The sequence below is a fragment of the Chlorocebus sabaeus genome, chromosome 3, assembly GCF_047675955.1.
Source record: "Chlorocebus sabaeus isolate Y175 chromosome 3, mChlSab1.0.hap1, whole genome shotgun sequence".
In the NCBI taxonomy this organism is placed as follows: domain Eukaryota; kingdom Metazoa; phylum Chordata; class Mammalia; order Primates; family Cercopithecidae; genus Chlorocebus; species Chlorocebus sabaeus.
The window spans coordinates 45,854,127-45,873,127 of NC_132906.1; positions in this window are offsets into that span (position 1 = coordinate 45,854,127).

The following is a 19,001-nucleotide window of genomic DNA, read 5'->3' on the forward strand; positions in this document are numbered from 1 at the left end:
ATATTTCCTTTTTCACCATAGACCTCTATGGGCTTCCAAATATCCCTTTGCCAATTCCACAAGAACAGCCTTAGCGAAAGGCTTCTTGAAGGGAAAGATGTAATTCTGTGAGATGAATTAACAGAACACAGAGCAGTTTCTCAGAAAGCTTCTTTCCAGTTTTGAACGGAAGATATTTCCTTTTTCACCATAGCCCTCTATGGGCTTCCAAATATCCCTTTGCCAATTCCTCCAGAACAGCCTTAGCGAAAGGCTTCTTGAAGGAAAAGATGTAACTCTGTGAGACGAAGAAACGGAACACAGAGCAGTTTCTCAGAAAGCTTCTTTCCAATTTTGAAGGGAAGATATTTCCTTTTTCACCATAGCCCTCTATGGGCTTCCAAATATCCCTTTGCCAATTCCACAAGAACAGCCTTAGCGAAAGGCTTCTTGAAGGGAAAGATGTAACTCTGTGAGATGAATTAACAGAACACAGAACAGTTTCTCAGAAAGCTTCTTTCCAGTTTTGAACGGAAGATATTTCCTTTTTCACCATAGCCCTCTATGGGCTTCCAAATATCCCTTTGCCATTTCCACAAGAACAGCCTTAGCGAAAGTCTTCTTGAAGGGAAAGATGTAACTCTGTGAGATGAATTAACAGAACACAGAGCAGTTTCTCAGAAAGCTTCTTTCCAGTTTTGAACGGAAGATATTTCCTTTTTCACCATAGACCTCTATGGGCTTCCAAATATCCCTTGGCCAATTCCACAAGAAGAGCCTTAGCGAAAGGCTTCTTGAAGGGAAAGATGTAACTCTGTGAGATGAATTAACAGAACACAGAGCAGTTTCTCAGAAAGCTTCTTTCCAGTTTTGAACGGAAGATATTTCCTTTTTCACCATAGCCCTCTATGGGCTTCCAAATATCCCTTGGCCAATTCCACAAGAACAGCCTTAGCGAAAGGCTTCTTGAAGGGAAAGATGTAACTCTGTGAGATGAATTAAGAGAACACAGAGCAGTTTCTCAGAAAGCTTCTTTCCAGTTTTGAACGGAAGATATTTCCTTTTTCACCATAGCCCTCTATGGGCTTCCAAATATCCTTTTGCCAATTCCACAAGAACAGCCTTAGCGAAAGGCTTCTTGAAGGGAAAGATGTAACTCTGTGAGATGAATTAACAGAACACAGAGCAGTTTCTCAGAAAGCTTCTTTCCAGTTTTGAAGGAAGATATTTCCTTTTTCACCATAGCCCTCTATGGGCTTCCAAATATCCCTTGGCCAATTCCACAAGAACAGCCTTAGCGAAAGGCTTCTTGAAGGGAAAGATGTAACTCTGTGAGACGAATTAACAGAACACAGAGCAGTTTCTCAGAAAGCTTCTTTCCAGTTTTGAACGGAAGATATTTCCTTTATGACCATAGGCCTCTATGGGCTTCCAAATATCCCTTGGCCAATTCCAAAAGAACAGCCTTAGCGAAAGGCTTCTTGAAGGGAAAGATGTAACTCTGTGAGATGAATTAACAGAACACAGAGCAGTTTCTCAGAAAGCTTCATTCCAGTTTTGAACGGAAGATATTTCCTTTTTCACCATAGCCCTCTATGGGCTTCCAAATATCCCTTGGCCAATTCCACAAGAACAGCCTTAGCGAAAGGCTTCTTGAAGGGAAAGATGTAACTCTGTGAGATGAATTAACAGAACACAGAACAGTTTCTCAGAAAGCTTCTTTCCAGTTTTGAACGGAAGATATTTCCTTTTTCACCATAGCCCTCTATGGGCTTTCAAATATCCCTTTGCCAATTCCACAAGAACAGCCTTAGCGAAAGGCTTCTGGAAGGGAAAGATGTAACTCTGTGAGATGAATTAACAGAACACAGAGCAGTTTCTCAGAAAGCTTCTTTCCAGTTTTGAACGGAAGATATTTCCTTTTTCACCATAGCCCTCTATGGGCTTCCAAATATCCCTTTGCCAATTCCACAAGAACAGCCTTAGCGAAAGGCTTCTGGAAGGGAAAGATGTAACTCTGTGAGATGAATTAACAGAACACAGAGCAGTTTCTCAGAAAGCTTCTTTCCAGTTTTGAACGGAAGATATTTCCTTTTTCACCATAGCCCTCTATGGGCTTCCAAATATCCCTTTGCCAATTCCACAAGAACAGCCTTAGCGAAAGGCTTCTTGAAGGGAAAGATTTAATTCTGTGAGATGAATTAACAGAACACAGAGCAGTTTCTCAGAAAGCTTCTTTCCAGTTTTGAACGGAAGATATTTCCTTTTTCACCATAGCCCTCTATGGGCTTCCAAATATCCCTTTGCCAATTCCTCCAGAACAGCCTTAGCGAAAGGCTTCTTGAAGGAAAAGATGTAACTCTGTGAGACGAAGTAACGGAACACAGAGCAGTTTCTCAGAAAGCTTCTTTCCAATTTTGAAGGGAAGATATTTCCTTTTTCACCATAGCCCTCTATGGGCTTCCAAATATCCCTTTGCCAATTCCACAAGAACAGCCTTAGCGAAAGGCTTCTTGAAGGGAAAGATGTAACTCTGTGAGATGAATTAACAGAACACAGAGCAGTTTCTCAGAAAGCTTCTTTCCAGTTTTGAACGGAAGATATTTCCTTTTTCACCATAGCCCTCTATGGGCTTCCAAATATCCCTTTGCCAATTCCACAAGAACAGCCTTAGCGAAAGGCTTCTTGAAGGGAAAGATGTAACTCTGTGAGATGAATTAACAGAACACAGAGCAGTTTCTCAGAAAGCTTCTTTCCAGTTTTGAACGGAAGTTATTTCCTTTTTCACCATAGCCCTCTATGGGCTTCCAAATATCCCTTGGCCAATTCCACAAGAACAGCCTTAGCGAAAGGCTTCTTGAAGGGAAAGATGTAACTCTGTGAGATGAATTAACAGAACACAGAGCAGTTTCTCAGAAAGCTTCTTTCCAGTTTTGAACGGAAGATATTTCCTTTTTGACCATAGGCCTCTATGGGCTTCCAAATATCCCTTGGCCAATTCCACAAGAACAGCCTTAGCGAAAGGCTTCTTGAAGGGAAAGATGTAACTCTGTGAGATGAATTAACAGAACACAGAGCAGTTTCTCAGAAAGCTTCTTTCCAGTTTTGAACGGAAGATATTTCCTTTTTCACCATAGCCCTCTACGGGCTTCCAAATATCCTTTTGCCAATTCCACAAGAACAGCCTTAGCGAAAGGCTTCTTGAAGGGAAAGATGTAACTCTGTGAGATGAATTAACAGAACACAGAGCAGTTTCTCAGAAAGCTTCCTTCCAGTTTTGAACGGAAGATATTTCCTTTTTCACCATAGCCCTCTATGGGCTTCCAAATATCCCTTTGCCAATTCCACAAGAACAGCCTTAGAGAAGGCTTCTTGAAGGGAAAGATGTAACTCTGTGAGATGAATTAACAGAACACAGAGCAGTTTCTCATAAAGCTTCTTTCCAGTTTTGAACGGAAGATATTTCCTTTTTCACCATGGCCGTCTATGGGCTTCCAAATATCCCTTTGCCAACTCCACAAGAAGAGCCTTAGCGAAAGGCTTCTTGAAGGGAAAGATGTAACTCTGTGAGATGAATTAACAGAACACAGAGCAGTTTCTCAGAAAGCTTCTTTCCAGTTTTGAACGGAAGATATTTCCTTTTTCACCATAGCCCTCTATGGGCTTCCAAATTTCCCTTTGCCAATTCCACAAGAACAGCCTTAGCGAAAGGCTTCTGGAAGGGAAAGATGTAACTCTGTGAGATGAATTAACAGAACACAGAGCAGTTTCTCAGAAAGCTTCTTTCCAGTTTTGAACGCAAGATATTTCCTTTTTCACCATAGCCCTCTATGGGCTTCCAAATATCCCTTTGCCAATTCCACAAGAACAGCCTTAGCGAAAGGCTTCTGGAAGGGGAAGATGTAACTCTGTGAGATGAATTAACAGAACACAGAGCAGTTTCTCAGAAAGCTTCTTTCCAGTTTTGAACGGAAGATATTTCCTTTTTCACCATAGCCCTCTATGGGCTTCCAAATATCCCTTGGCCAATTCCACAAGAACAGCCTTAGCGAAAGGCTTCTGGAAGGGAAAGATGTAATTCTGTGAGATGAATTAACAGAACACAGAGCAGTTTCTCAGAAAGCTTCTTTCCAGTTTTGAACGGAAGATATTTCCTTTTTCACCATAGCCCTCTATGGGCTTCCAAATATCCCTTTGCCAATTCCACAAGAACAGCCTTAGCGAAAGGCTTCTTGAAGGGAAAGATGTAACTCTGTGAGACGAAGTAACAGAACACAGAGCAGTTTCTCAGAAAGCTTCTTTCCAGTTTTGAACGGAAGATATTTCCTTTTTCACCATAGCCCTCTATGGGCTTCCAAATATCCCTTTGCCAATTCCACAAGAACAGCATTAGAGAAGGCTTCTTGAAGGGAAAGATGTAACTCTGTGAGATGAATTAACAGAACACAGAGCAGTTTCTCAGAAAGCTTCTTTCCAGTTTTGAACGGAAGATATTTCCTTTTTCACCATAGACCTCTATGGGCTTCCAAATATCCCTTTGCCAATTCCACAAGAACAGCCTTAGCGAAAGGCTTCTTGAAGGGAAAGATGTAACTCTGTGAGATGAATTAACAGAACACAGAGCAGTTTCTCAGAAAGCTTCTTTCCAGTTTTGAACGGAAGATATTTCCTTTTTCACCATAGCCCTTTATGGGCTTCCAAATATCCCTTGGCCAATTCCCCAAGAACAGCCTTAGCGAAAGGCTTCTTGAAGGGAAAGATGTAACTCTGTGAGATGAATTAACAGAACACAGAGCAGTTTCTCAGAAAGCTTCTTTCCAGTTTTGAACGGAAGATATTTCCTTTTTGACCATAAGCCTCTATGGGCTTCCAAATATCCCTTGGCCAATTCCACAAGAACAGCCTTAGCGAAAGGCTTCTTGAAGGGAAAGATGTAACTCTGTGAGATGAATTAACAGAACACAGAGCAGTTTCTCAGAAAGCTTCTTTCCAGTTTTGAACGGAAGATATTTCCTTTTTCACCATAGCCCTCTATGGGCTTCCAAATATCCTTTTGCCAATTCCACAAGAACAGCCTTAGCGAAAGGCTTCTTGAAGGGAAAGATGTAACTCTGTGAGATGAATTAACAGAACACAGAGCAGTTTCGCAGAAAGCTTCTTTCCAGTTTTGAACGGAAGATATTTCCTTTTTCACCATAGCCCTCTATGGGCTTCCAAATATCCCTTTGCCAATTCCACAAGAACAGCCTTAGAGAAGGCTTCTTGAAGGGAAAGATGTAACTCTGTGAGATGAATTAACAGAACACAGAGCAGTTTCTCAGAAAGCTTCTTTCCAGTTTTGAACGGAAGATATTTCCTTTTTCACCATAGCCCTCTATGGGCTTCCAAATATCCCTTTGCCAATTCCACAAGAACAGCCTTAGCGAAAGGCTTCTTGAAGGGAAAGATGTAACTCTGTGAGATGAATTAACAGAACACAGAGCAGTTTCTCAGAAACCTTCTTTCCAGTTTTGAACGGAAGATATTTCCTTTTTCACCATAGCCCTCTATGGGCTTCCAAATATCCCTTTGCCTATTCCACAAGAACAGCCTTAGCGAAAGGCTTCTTGAAGGGAAAGATGTAACCCTGTGAGACGAAGTAACAGAACACAGAGCAGTTTCTCAGAAAGCTTCTTTCCAGTTTTGAACGGAAGATATTTCCTTTTTCACCATAGCCCTCTATGGGCTTCCAAATATCCCTTTGCCAATTCCACAGGAACAGCCTTAGCGACAGGCTTATTTAAGGGAAAGATGTAACTCTGTGAGATGAATTAACAGAACACAGAGCAGTTTCTCAGAAACCTTCTTTCCAGTTTTGAACGGAAGATATTTCCTTTTTCACCATAGCCCTCTATGGGCTTCCAAATATCCCTTTGCCAATTCCACAAGAACAGCCTTAGCGAAAGGCTTCTTGAAGGGAAAGATGTAACTCTGTGAGATGAATTAACAGAACACAGAGCAGTTTCTCAGAAAGCTTCTTTCCAGTTTTGAACGGAAGATATTTCCTTTTTCACCATAGCCCTCTATGGGCTTCCAAATATCCCTTTGCCAATTCCACAAGAACAGCCTTAGCGAAAGGCTTCTGGAAGGGAAAGATGTAACTCTGTGAGATGAATTAACAGAACACAGAGCAGTTTCTCAGAAAGCTTCTTTCCAGTTTTGAACGGAAGATATTTCCTTTTTCACCATAGCCCTCTATGGGCTTCCAAATATCCCTTGGCCAATTCCACAAGAACAGCCTTAGCGAAAGGCTTCTGGAAGGGAAAGATGTAACTCTGTGAGATGAATTAACAGAACACAGAGCAGTTTCTCAGAAAGCTTCTTTCCAGTTTTGAACGGAAGATATTTCCTTTTTCACCATAGCCCTCTATGGGCTTCCAAATATCCCTTTGCCAATTCCACAAGAACAGCCTTAGCGAAAGGCTTCTTGAACGAAAGATGTAATTCTGTGAGATGAATTAACAGAACACAGAGCAGTTTCTCAGAAAGCTTCTTTCCAGTTTTGAACGGAAGATATTTCCTTTTTCACCATAGCCCTCTATGGGCTTCCAAATATCCCTTTGCCAATTCCTCCAGAACAGCCTTAGCGAAAGGCTTCTTGAAGGAAAAGATGTAACTCTGTGAGACGAAGTAACGGAACACAGAGCAGTTTCTCAGAAAGCTTCTTTCCAATTTTGAAGGGAAGATATTTCCTTTTTCACCATAGCCCTCTATGGGCTTCCAAATATCCCTTTGCCAATTCCACAAGAACAGCCTTAGCGAAAGGCTTCTTGAAGGGAAAGATGTAACTCTGTGAGATGAATTAACAGAACACAGAGCAGTTTCTCAGAAAGCTTCTTTCCAGTTTTGAACGGAAGATATTTCCTTTTTCACCATAGCCCTCTATGGGCTTCCAAATATCCCTTTGCCAATTCCACAAGAACAGCCTTAGCGAAAGGCTTCTTGAAGGGAAAGATGTAACTCTGTGAGATGAATTAACAGAACACAGAGCAGTTTCTCAGAAAGCTTCTTTCCAGTTTTGAACGGAAGATATTTCCTTTTTCACCATAGCCCTCTATGGGCTTCCAAATATCCCTTGGCCAATTCCACAAGAACAGCCTTAGCGAAAGGCTTCTTGAAGGGAAAGATGTAACTCTGTGAGATGAATTAACAGAACACAGAGCAGTTTCTCAGAAAGCTTCTTTCCAGTTTTGAACGGAAGATATTTCCTTTTTGACCATAGGCCTCTATGGGCTTCCAAATATCCCTTGGCCAATTCCACAAGAACAGCCTTAGCGAAAGGCTTCTTGAAGGGAAAGATGTAACTCTGTGAGATGAATTAACAGAACACAGAGCAGTTTCTGAAAAAGCTTCTTTCCAGTTTTGAACGGAAGATATTTCCTTTTTCACCATAGCCCTCTATGGGCTTCCAAATATCCTTTTGCCAATTCCACAAGAACAGCCTTAGCGAAAGGCTTCTTGAAGGGAAAGATGTAACTCTGTGAGATGAATTAACAGAACACAGAGCAGTTTCTCAGAAAGCTTCTTTCCAGTTTTGAACGGAAGATATTTCCTTTTTCACCATAGCCCTCTATGGGCTTCCAAATATCCCTTTGCCAATTCCACAAGAACAGCCTTAGAGAAGGCTTCTTGAAGGGAAAGATGTAACTCTGTGAGATGAATTAACAGAACACAGAGCAGTTTCTCAGAAAGCTTCTTTCCAGTTTTGAACGGAAGATATTTCCTTTTTCACCATAGCCCTCTATGGGCTTCCCAATATCCCTTTGCCAATTCCACAAGAACAGCCTTAGCGAAAGGCTTCTTGAAGGGAAAGATGTAACTCTGTGAGATGAATTAACAGAACACAGAGCAGTTTCTCAGAAAGCTTCTTTCCAGTTTTGAACGGAAGATATTTCCTTTTTCACCATAGCCCTCTATGGGCTTCCAAATATCCCTTTGCCTATTCCACAAGAACAGCCTTAGCGAAAGGCTTCTTGAAGGGAAAGATGTAACCCTGTGAGACGAAGTAACAGAACACAGAGCAGTTTCTCAGAAAGCTTCTTTCCAGTTTTGAACGGAAGATATTTCCTTTTTCACCATAGCCCTCTATGGGCTTCCAAATATCCCTTTGCCAATTCCACAAGAACAGCCTTAGCGAAAGGCTTCTGGAAGGGAAAGATGTAACTCTGTGAGATGAATTAACAGAACACAGAGCAGTTTCTCAGAAAGCTTCTTTCCAGTTTTGAACGGAAGATATTTCCTTTTTCACCATAGCCCTCTATGGGCTTCCAAATATCCCTTGGCCAATTCCACAAGAACAGCCTTAGCGAAAGGCTTCTGGAAGGGAAAGATGTAACTCTGTGAGATGAATTAACAGAACACAGAGCAGTTTCTCAGAAAGCTTCTTTCCAGTTTTGAACGGAAGATATTTCCTTTTTCACCATAGCCCTCTATGGGCTTCCAAATATCCCTTTGCCAAGTCCACAAGAACAGCCTTAGCGAAAGGCTTCTTGAACGAAAGATGTAATTCTGTGAGATGAATTAACAGAACACAGAGCAGTTTCTCAGAAAGCTTCTTTCCAGTTTTGAACGGAAGATATTTCCTTTTTCACCATAGCCCTCTATGGGCTTCCAAATATCCCTTTGCCAATTCCTCCAGAACAGCCTTAGCGAAAGGCTTCTTGAAGGAAAAGATGTAACTCTGTGAGACGAAGTAACGGAACACAGAGCAGTTTCTCAGAAAGCTTCTTTCCAATTTTGAAGGGAAGATATTTCCTTTTTCACCATAGCCCTCTATGGGCTTCCAAATATCCCTTTGCCAATTCCACAAGAACAGCCTTAGCGAAAGGCTTCTTGAAGGGAAAGATGTAACTCTGTGAGATGAATTAACAGAACACAGAGCAGTTTCTCAGAAAGCTTCTTTCCAGTTTTGAACGGAAGATATTTCCTTTTTCACCATAGCCCTCTATGGGCTTCCAAATATCCCTTTGCCAATTCCACAAGAACAGCCTTAGCGAAAGGCTTCCTGAAGGGAAAGATGTAACTCTGTGAGATGAATTAACAGAACACAGAGCAGTTTCTCAGAAAGCTTCTTTCCAGTTTTGAACGGAAGATATTTCCTTTTTCACCATAGCCCTCTATGGGCTTCCAAATATCCCTTGGCCAATTCCACAAGAACAGCCTTAGCGAAAGGCTTCTTGAAGGGAAAGATGTAACTCTGTGAGATGAATTAACAGAACACAGAGCAGTTTCTCAGAAAGCTTCTTTCCAGTTTTGAACGGAAGATATTTCCTTTTTGACCATAGGCCTCTATGGGCTTCCAAATATCCCTTGGCCAATTCCACAAGAACAGCCTTAGCGAAAGGCTTCTTGAAGGGAAAGATGTAACTCTGTGAGATGAATTAACAGAACACAGAGCAGTTTCTCAGAAAGCTTCTTTCCAGTTTTGAACGGAAGATATTTCCTTTTTCACCATAGCCCTCTACGGGCTTCCAAATATCCTTTTGCCAATTCCACAAGAACAGCCTTAGCGAAAGGCTTCTTGAAGGGAAAGATGTAACTCTGTGAGATGAATTAACAGAACACAGAGCAGTTTCTCAGAAAGCTTCCTTCCAGTTTTGAACGGAAGATATTTCCTTTTTCACCATAGCCCTCTATGGGCTTCCAAATATCCCTTGGCCAATTCCACAAGAACAGCCTTAGCGAAAGGCTTCTTGAAGGGAAAGATGTAACTCTGTGAGACGAAGTAACAGAACACAGAGCAGTTTCTCAGAAAGCTTCTTTCCAGTTTTGAACGGAAGATATTTCCTTTTTCACCATAGCCCTCTATGGGCTTCCAAATATCCCTTTGCCAATTCCACAAGAACAGCCTTAGAGAAGGCTTCTTGAAGGGAAAGATGTAACTCTGTGAGATGAATTAACAGAACACAGAGCAGTTTCTCAGAAAGCTTCTTTCCAGTTTTGAACGGAAGATATTTCCTTTTTCACCATAGCCCTCTATGGGCTTCCAATTATCCCTTTGCCAATTCCTCCAGAACAGCCTTAGCGAAAGGCTTCTTGAAGGAAAAGATGTAACTCTGTGAGACGAAGTAACGGAACACAGAGCAGTTTCTCAGAAAGCTTCTTTCCAATTTTGAAGGGAAGATATTTCCTTTTTCACCATAGCCCTCTATGGGCTTCCAAATATCCCTTTGCCAATTCCACAAGAACAGCCTTAGCGAAAGGCTTCTTGAAGGGAAAGATGTAACTCTGTGAGATGAATTAACAGAACACAGAGCAGTTTCTCAGAAAGCTTCTTTCCAGTTTTGAACGGAAGATATTTCCTTTTTCACCGTAGACCTCTATGGGCTTCCAAATATCCCTTTGCCAATTCCACAAGAACAGCCTTAGCGAAAGGCTTCTTGAAGGGAAAGATGTAACTCTGTGAGATGAATTAACAGAACACAGAGCAGTTTCTCAGAAAGCTTCTTTCCAGTTTTGAACGGAAGATATTTCCTTTTTCACCATAGCCCTCTATGGGCTTCCAAATATCCCTTTGCCAATTCCACAAGAACAGCCTTAGCGAAAGGCTTCTTGAAGGGAAAGATGTAACTCTGTGAGATGAATTAACAGAACACAGAGCAGTTTCTCAGAAACCTTCTTTCCAGTTTTGAACGGAAGATATTTCCTTTTTCACCATAGCCCTCTATGGGCTTCCAAATATCCCTTTGCCTATTCCACAAGAACAGCCTTAGCGAAAGGCTTCTTGAAGGGAAAGATGTAACCCTGTGAGACGAAGTAACAGAACACAGAGCAGTTTCTCAGAAAGCTTCTTTCCAGTTTTGAACGGAAGATATTTCCTTTTTCACCATAGCCCTCTATGGGCTTCCAAATATCCCTTTGCCAATTCCACAGGAACAGCCTTAGCGACAGGCTTATTTAAGGGAAAGATGTAACTCTGTGAGATGAATTAACAGAACACAGAGCAGTTTCTCAGAAACCTTCTTTCCAGTTTTGAACGGAAGATATTTCCTTTTTCACCATAGCCCTCTATGGGCTTCCAAATATCCCTTTGCCAATTCCACAAGAACAGCCTTAGCGAAAGGCTTCTTGAAGGGAAAGATGTAACTCTGTGAGATGAATTAACAGAACACAGAGCAGTTTCTCAGAAAGCTTCTTTCCAGTTTTGAACGGAAGATATTTCCTTTTTCACCATAGCCCTCTATGGGCTTCCAAATATCCCTTTGCCAATTCCACAAGAACAGCCTTAGCGAAAGGCTTCTGGAAGGGAAAGATGTAACTCTGTGAGATGAATTAACAGAACACAGAGCAGTTTCTCAGAAAGCTTCTTTCCAGTTTTGAACGGAAGATATTTCCTTTTTCACCATAGCCCTCTATGGGCTTCCAAATATCCCTTGGCCAATTCCACAAGAACAGCCTTAGCGAAAGGCTTCTGGAAGGGAAAGATGTAACTCTGTGAGATGAATTAACAGAACACAGAGCAGTTTCTCAGAAAGCTTCTTTCCAGTTTTGAACGGAAGATATTTCCTTTTTCAAAATAGCCCTCTATGGGCTTCCAAATATCCCTTTGCCAATTCCACAAGAACAGCCTTAGCGAAAGGCTTCTTGAACGAAAGATGTAATTCTGTGAGATGAATTAACAGAACACAGAGCAGTTTCTCAGAAAGCTTCTTTCCAGTTTTGAACGGAAGATATTTCCTTTTTCACCATAGCCCTCTATGGGCTTCCAAATATCCCTTTGCCAATTCCTCCAGAACAGCCTTAGCGAAAGGCTTCTTGAAGGAAAAGATGTAACTCTGTGAGACGAAGTAACGGAACACAGAGCAGTTTCTCAGAAAGCTTCTTTCCAATTTTGAAGGGAAGATATTTCCTTTTTCACCATAGCCCTCTATGGGCTTCCAAATATCCCTTTGCCAATTCCACAAGAACAGCCTTAGCGAAAGGCTTCTTGAAGGGAAAGATGTAACTCTGTGAGATGAATTAACAGAACACAGAGCAGTTTCTCAGAAAGCTTCTTTCCAGTTTTGAACGGAAGATATTTCCTTTTTCACCATAGCCCTCTATGGGCTTCCAAATATCCCTTTGCCAATTCCACAAGAACAGCCTTAGCGAAAGGCTTCTTGAAGGGAAAGATGTAACTCTGTGAGATGAATTAACAGAACACAGAGCAGTTTCTCAGAAAGCTTCTTTCCAGTTTTGAACGGAAGATATTTCCTTTTTCACCATAGCCCTCTATGGGCTTCCAAATATCCCTTGGCCAATTCCACAAGAACAGCCTTAGCGAAAGGCTTCTTGAAGGGAAAGATGTAACTCTGTGAGATGAATTAACAGAACACAGAGCAGTTTCTCAGAAAGCTTCTTTCCAGTTTTGAACGGAAGATATTTCCTTTTTGACCATAGGCCTCTATGGGCTTCCAAATATCCCTTGGCCAATTCCACAAGAACAGCCTTAGCGAAAGGCTTCTTGAAGGGAAAGATGTAACTCTGTGAGATGAATTAACAGAACACAGAGCAGTTTCTCAAAAAGCTTCTTTCCAGTTTTGAACGGAAGATATTTCCTTTTTCACCATAGCCCTCTATGGGCTTCCAAATATCCTTTTGCCAATTCCACAAGAACAGCCTTAGCGAAAGGCTTCTTGAAGGGAAAGATGTAACTCTGTGAGATGAATTAACAGAACACAGAGCAGTTTCTCAGAAAGCTTCTTTCCAGTTTTGAACGGAAGATATTTCCTTTTTCACCATAGCCCTCTATGGGCTTCCAAATATCCCTTTGCCAATTCCACAAGAACAGCCTTAGAGAAGGCTTCTTGAAGGGAAAGATGTAACTCCGTGAGATGAATTAACAGAACACAGAGCAGTTTCTCAGAAAGCTTCTTTCCAGTTTTGAACGGAAGATATTTCCTTTTTCACCATAGCCCTCTATGGGCTTCCCAATATCCCTTTGCCAATTCCACAAGAACAGCCTTAGCGAAAGGCTTCTTGAAGGGAAAGATGTAACTCTGTGAGATGAATTAACAGAACACAGAGCAGTTTCTCAGAAAGCTTCTTTCCAGTTTTGAACGGAAGATATTTCCTTTTTCACCATAGCCCTCTATGGGCTTCCAAATATCCCTTTGCCTATTCCACAAGAACAGCCTTAGTGAAAGGCTTCTTGAAGGGAAAGATGTAACCCTGTGAGACGAAGTAACAGAACACAGGGCAGTTTCTCAGAAAGCTTCTTTCCAGTTTTGAACGGAAGATATTTCCTTTTTCACCATAGCCCTCTATGGGCTTCCAAATATCCCTTTGCCAATTCCACAGGAACAGCCTTAGCGACAGGCTTATTGAAGGGAAAGATGTAACTCTGTGAGATGAATTAACAGAACACAGAGCAGTTTCTCAGAAACCTTCTTTCCAGTTTTGAACGGAAGATATTTCCTTTTTCACCATAGCCCTCTATGGGCTTCCAAATATCCCTTTGCCAATTCCACAAGAACAGCCTTACGAAAGGCTTCTTGAAGGGAAAGATGTAACTCTGTGAGATGAATTAACAGAACACAGAGCAGTTTCTCAGAAAGCTTCTTTCCCGTTTTGAACGGAAGATATTTCCTTTTTCACCATAGCCCTCTATGGGCTTCCAAATATCCCTTGGCCAATTCCACAAGAACAGCCTTAGCGAAAGGCTTCTTGAAGGGAAAGATGTAACTCTGTGAGATGAATTAACAGAACACAGAGCAGTTTCTCAGAAAGCTTCTTTCCAGTTTTGAACGGAAGATATTTCCTTTTTCACCATAGCCCTCTATGGGCTTCCAAATATCCCTTTGCCAATTCCACAAGAACAGCCTTAGCGAAAGGCTTCTTGAAGGGAAAGATGTAACTCTGTGAGATGAATTAACAGAACACAGAGCAGTTTCTCAGAAAGCTTCTTTCCAGTTTTGAACGGAAGATATTTCCTTTTTCACCAAAGCCCTCTATGGGCTTCCAAATATCCCTTGGCCAATTCCACAAGAACAGCCTTAGCGAAAGGCTTCTTGAAGGGAAAGATGTAACTCTGTGAGATGAATTAACAGAACACAGAGCAGTTTCTCAGAAAGCTTCTTTCCAGTTTTGAACGGAAGATATTTCCTTTTTGACCATAGGCCTCTATGGGCTTCCAAATATCCCTTGGCCAATTCCACAAGAACAGCCTTAGCGAAAGGCTTCTTGAAGGGAAAGATGTAACTCTGTGAGATGAATTAACAGAACACAGAGCAGTTTCTCAGAAAGCTTCTTTCCAGTTTTGAACGGAAGATATTTCCTTTTTCACCATAGCCCTCTATGGGCTTCCAAATATCCTTTTGCCAATTCCACAAGAACAGCCTTAGCGAAAGGCTTCTTGAAGGGAAAGATGTAACTCTGTGAGATGAATTAACAGAACACAGAGCAGTTTCTCAGAAAGCTTCTTTCCAGTTTTGAACGGAAGATATTTCCTTTTTCACCATAGCCCTCTATGGGCTTCCAAATATCCCTTTGCCAATTCCACAAGAACAGCCTTAGCGAAAGGCTTCTGGAAGGGAAAGATGTAACTCTGTGAGATGAATTAACAGAACACAGAGCAGTTTCTCAGAAAGCTTCTTTCCAGTTTTGAACGGAAGATATTTCCTTTTTCACCATAGCCCTCTATGGGCTTCCAAATATCCCTTTGCCAATTCCACAAGAACAGCCTTAGCGAAAGGCTTCTTGAAGGGAAAGATGTAACTCTGTGAGACGAAGTAACAGAACACAGAGCAGTTTCTCAGAAAGCTTCTTTCCAGTTTTGAACGGAAGATATTTCCTTTTTCACCATAGCCCTCTATGGGCTTCCAAATATCCCTTTGCCTATTCCACAAGAACAGCCTTAGACAAGGCTTCTTGAAGGGAAAGATGTAACTCTGTGAGATGAATTAACAGAACACAGAGCAGTTTCTCAGAAAGCTTCTTTCCAGTTTTGAACGGAAGATATTTCCTTTTTCACCATGGCCCTCTATGGGCTTCCAAATATCCCTTTGCCAACTCCACAAGAACAGCCTTAGCGAAAGGCTTATTGAAGGGAAAGATGTAACTCTGTGAGATGAATTAACAGAACACAGAGCAGTTTCTCAGAAAGCTTCTTTCCAGTTTTGAACGGAAGATATTTCCTTTTTCACCATAGCCCTCTATGGGCTTCCAAATATCCGTTTGCCAATTCCACAAGAACAGCCTTAGCGAAAGGCTTCTTGAAGGGAAAGATGTAACTCTGTGAGATGAATTAACAGAACACAGAGCAGTTTCTCAGAAAGCTTCTTTCCAGTTTTGAACGGAAGATATTTCCTTTTTCACCATAGCCCTCTATGGGCTTCCAAATATCCCTTTGCCAATTCCACAAGAACAGCCTTAGAGAAGGCTTCTTGAAGGGAAAGATGTAACTCTGTGAGATGAATTAACAGAACACAGAGCAGTTTCTCAGAAAGCTTCTTTCCAGTTTTGAACGGAAGATATTTCCTTTTTCACCATAGCCCTCCATGGGCTTCCAAATATCCCTTTGCCAATTCCACAAGAACAGCCTTAGCGAAAGGCTTCTTGAAGGGAAAGATGTAACTCTGTGAGATGAATTAACAGAACACAGAGCAGTTTCTCAGAAACCTTCTTTCCAGTTTTGAACGGAAGATATTTCCTTTTTCACCATAGCCCTCTATGGGCTTCCAAATATCCCTTTGCCTATTCCACAAGAACAGCCTTAGCGAAAGGCTTCTTGAAGGGAAAGATGTAACCCTGTGAGACGAAGTAACAGAACACAGAGCAGTTTCTCAGAAAGCTTCTTTCCAGTTTTGAACGGAAGATATTTCCTTTTTCACCATAGCCCTCTATGGGCTTCCAAATATCCCTTTGCCAATTCCACAAGAACAGCCTTAGCGACAGGCTTATTGAAGGGAAAGATGTAACTCTGTGAGATGAATTAACAGAACACAGAGCAGTTTCTCAGAAACCTTCTTTCCAGTTTTGAACGGAAGATATTTCCTTTTTCACCATAGCCCTCTATGGGCTTCCAAATATCCCTTTGCCAATTCCACAAGAACAGCCTTAGCGAAAGGCTTCTTGAAGGGAAAGATGTAACTCTGTGAGATGAATTAACAGAACACAGAGCAGTTTCTCAGAAAGCTTCTTTCCAGTTTTGAACGGAAGATATTTCCTTTTTCCCCATAGCCCTCTATGGGCTTCCAAATATCCCTTTGCCTATTCCACAAGAACAGCCTTAGTGAAAGGCTTCTTGAAGGGAAAGATGTAACCCTGTGAGACGAAGTAACAGAACACAGGGCAGTTTCTCAGAAAGCTTCTTTCCAGTTTTGAACGGAAGATATTTCCTTTTTCACCATAGCCCTCTATGGGCTTCCAAATATCCCTTTGCCAATTCCACAGGAACAGCCTTAGCGACAGGCTTATTGAAGGGAAAGATGTAACTCTGTGAGATGAATTAACAGAACACAGAGCAGTTTCTCAGAAACCTTCTTTCCAGTTTTGAACGGAAGATATTTCCTTTTTCACCATAGCCCTCTATGGGCTTCCAAATATCCCTTTGCCAATTCCACAAGAACAGCCTTACGAAAGGCTTCTTGAAGGGAAAGATGTAACTCTGTGAGATGAATTAACAGAACACAGAGCAGTTTCTCAGAAAGCTTCTTTCCAGTTTTGAACGGAAGATATTTCCTTTTTCACCATAGCCCTCTATGGGCTTCCAAATATCCCTTGGCCAATTCCACAAGAACAGCCTTAGCGAAAGGCTTCTGGAAGGGAAAGATGTAACTCTGTGAGATGAATTAACAGAACACAGAGCAGTTTCTCAGAAAGCTTCTTTCCAGTTTTGAACGGAAGATATTTCCTTTTTCACCATAGCCCTCTATGGGCTTCCAAATATCCCTTTGCCAATTCCACAAGAACAGCCTTAGCGAAAGGCTTCTTGAAGGGAAAGATGTAATTCTGTGAGATGAATTAACAGAACACAGAGCAGTTTCTCAGAAAGCTTCTTTCCAGTTTTGAACGGAAGATATTTCCTTTTTCACCATAGCCCTCTATGGGCTTCCAAATATCCCTTTGCCAATTCCTCCAGAAGAGCCTTAGCGAAAGGCTTCTTGAAGGAAAAGATGTAACTCTGTGAGACGAAGTAACGGAACACAGAGCAGTTTCTCAGAAAGCTTCTTTCCAATTTTGAAGGGAAGATATTTCCTTTTTCACCATAGCCCTCTATGGGCTTCCAAATATCCCTTTGCCAATTCCACAAGAACAGCCTTAGCGAAAGGCTTCTTGAAGGGAAAGATGTAACTCTGTGAGATGAATTAACAGAACACAGAGCAGTTTCTCAGAAAGCTTCTTTCCAGTTTTGAACGGAAGATATTTCCTTTTTCACCATAGCCCTCTATGGGCTTCCAAATATCCCTTTGCCAATTCCACAAGAACAGCCTTAGCGAAAGGCTTCTTGAAGGGAAAGATGTAACTCTGTGAGATGAATTAACAGAACACAGAGCAGTTTCTCAGAAAGCTTCTTTCCAGTTTTGAACGGAAGATATTTCCTTTTTCACCAAAGCCCTCTATGGGCTTCCAAATATCCCTTGGCCAATTCCACAAGAACAGCCTTAGCGAAAGGCTTCTTGAAGGGAAAGATGTAACTCTGTGAGATGAATTAACAGAACACAGAGCAGTTTCTCAGAAAGCTTCTTTCCAGTTTTGAACGGAAGATATTTCCTTTTTCACCATAGCCCTCTATGGGCTTCCAAATATCCGTTTGCCAATTCCACAAGAACAGCCTTAGCGAAAGGCTTCTTGAAGGGAAAGATGTAACTCTGTGAGATGAATTAACAGAACACAGAGCAGTTTCTCAGAAAGCTTCTTTCCAGTTTTGAACGGAAGATATTTCCTTTTTCACCATAGCCCTCTATGGGCTTCCAAATATCCCTTTGCCAATTCCACAAGAACAGCCTTAGAGAAGGCTTCTTGAAGGGAAAGATGTAACTCTGTGAGATGAATTAACAGAACACAGAGCAGTTTCTCAGAAAGCTTCTTTCCAGTTTTGAACGGAAGATATTTCCTTTTTCACCATAGCCCTCCATGGGCTTCCAAATATCCCTTTGCCAATTCCACAAGAACAGCCTTAGCGAAAGGCTTCTTGAAGGGAAAGATGTAACTCTGTGAGATGAATTAACAGAACACAGAGCAGTTTCTCAGAAACCTTCTTTCCAGTTTTGAACGGAAGATATTTCCTTTTTCACCATAGCCCTCTATGGGCTTCCAAATATCCCTTTGCCTATTCCACAAGAACAGCCTTAGCGAAAGGCTTCTTGAAGGGAAAGATGTAACCCTGTGAGACGAAGTAACAGAACACAGAGCAGTTTCTCAGAAAGCTTCTTTCCAGTTTTGAACGGAAGATATTTCCTTTTTCACCATAGCCCTCTATGGGCTTCCAAATATCCCTTTGCCAATTCCACAGGAACAGCCTTAGCGACAGGCTTATTGAAGGGAAAGATGTAACTCTGTGAGATGAATTAACAGAACACAGAGCAGTTTCTCAGAAACCTTCTTTCCAGTTTTGAACGGAAGATATTTCCTTTTTCACCATAGCCCTCTATGGGCTTCCAAATATCCCTTTGCCAATTCCACAAGAACAGCCTTAGCGAAAGGCTTCTTGAAGGGAAAGATGTAACTCTGTGAGATGAATTAACAGAACACAGAGCAGTTTCTCAGAAAGCTTCTTTCCAGTTTTGAACGGAAGATATTTCCTTTTTCACCATAGCCCTCTATGGGCTTCCAAATATCCCTTTGCCAATTCCACAAGAACAGCCTTAGCGAAAGGCTTCTGGAAGGGAAAGATGTAACTCTGTGAGATGAATTAACAGAACACAGAGCAGTTTCTCAGAAAGCTTCTTTCCAGTTTTGAACGGAAGATATTTCCTTTTTCACCATAGCCCTCTATGGGCTTCCAAATATCCCTTGGCCAATTCCACAAGAACAGCCTTAGCGAAAGGCTTCTGGAAGGGAAA